The sequence below is a fragment of the Scyliorhinus canicula genome, chromosome 15, assembly GCF_902713615.1.
Source record: "Scyliorhinus canicula chromosome 15, sScyCan1.1, whole genome shotgun sequence".
NCBI lineage: Eukaryota > Metazoa > Chordata > Chondrichthyes > Carcharhiniformes > Scyliorhinidae > Scyliorhinus > Scyliorhinus canicula.
In genome coordinates, this window is record NC_052160.1 from 108274735 (window position 1) to 108275809 (window position 1075).

Below are 1075 nucleotides of genomic sequence, written 5' to 3' on the forward strand. Positions count from 1 at the left end.
GGGGGGGGGGTAGCTGAGCTCACTTCTGATTTTTGGGTAATTTTAGTTTCAGTTTGAAGAAAGCTTGGGTGTGGCTGTGAACTGCATTGCTGGTGATCTCTGCCATGAAGGACTATCTCTTAATCCTTTGGTGAAATCGGAATTGTAAAAAGATCTCAGTATTGAAAATAAATAGAACATAGAACATAGAACAGTACAGCACAGAACAGGCCCTTCGACCCTCAATGTTGTGCCAAGCCATGATCACCCTACACAAACCCACGTATCCACCCTATACCCGTAACCCAACAACCCCCCCTTAACCTTACTTTTATTAGGACACTACGGGCAATTTAGAATGGCCAATCCACCTAACCCGCACATCTTTGGACTGTGGGAGGAAACCGGAGCACCCGGAGGAAACCCACGCACACAGGGGGAGGACGTGCAGACTCCACACAGACAGTGACCCAGCCAGGAATTGAACCTGGGACCCTGGAGCTGTGAAGCATTTATGCTAACCACCATGCTACCCTGCTGCCCCTTAAATTCTTATTTCATTCCCCGCCGGACCTGCTCATAAATTCTGAGCGAAAAGTTGCTTCGCTTACTCAGGAAGTGGGGCAGAAATTTCCAACTTTTTTTTGCGATGGCCGGGAATCGAACCCGGGTCAACCGCTTGGAAGGCAGCTATGCTCACCACTATACCACCATCGCTCACTAAAATCTAATGTGCTTCTGTTTGAAGGATTTGTTAAGTCTTTTGGATGTGTAAAGGAACAGTTTGCAGGATTGGGTAGTGTATTATTTTTGGGGTTATCTTTGAAGGAAGGGGTGTTAAGAGATCCAATGTTTATTTAAAAGGTTAATTTGAGTTCATGGAATAAACATTGTTTTGTTTTAAAAACCACGTGTCCATTATTGTAATACTACACCTGGGGAACAAGCCGTGTGCTTCAAAAGTAACAATCCATTAAAGGTGGGGGTTGGTTGAACTCCATGATACATTTTGGGGTTCTGAAAACACCTCTCCCATAACACCCCAACCACTATATCAGGTTTCATTCTCTGAAGCCATGCAAAATTATACGTACAT

General features: G+C 44.7%; 1 non-coding gene across 1 annotated transcript; it reads right to left on the minus strand.

The window, feature by feature from the left end:
* Nucleotides 1–624: 624 nt before the first annotated feature.
* trnag-ucc lies at nucleotides 625–696 on the minus strand. Its single transcript has one exon. It is a non-coding gene; the product is annotated as a tRNA-Gly (tRNA).
* Nucleotides 697–1075: the final 379 nt, after the last annotated feature.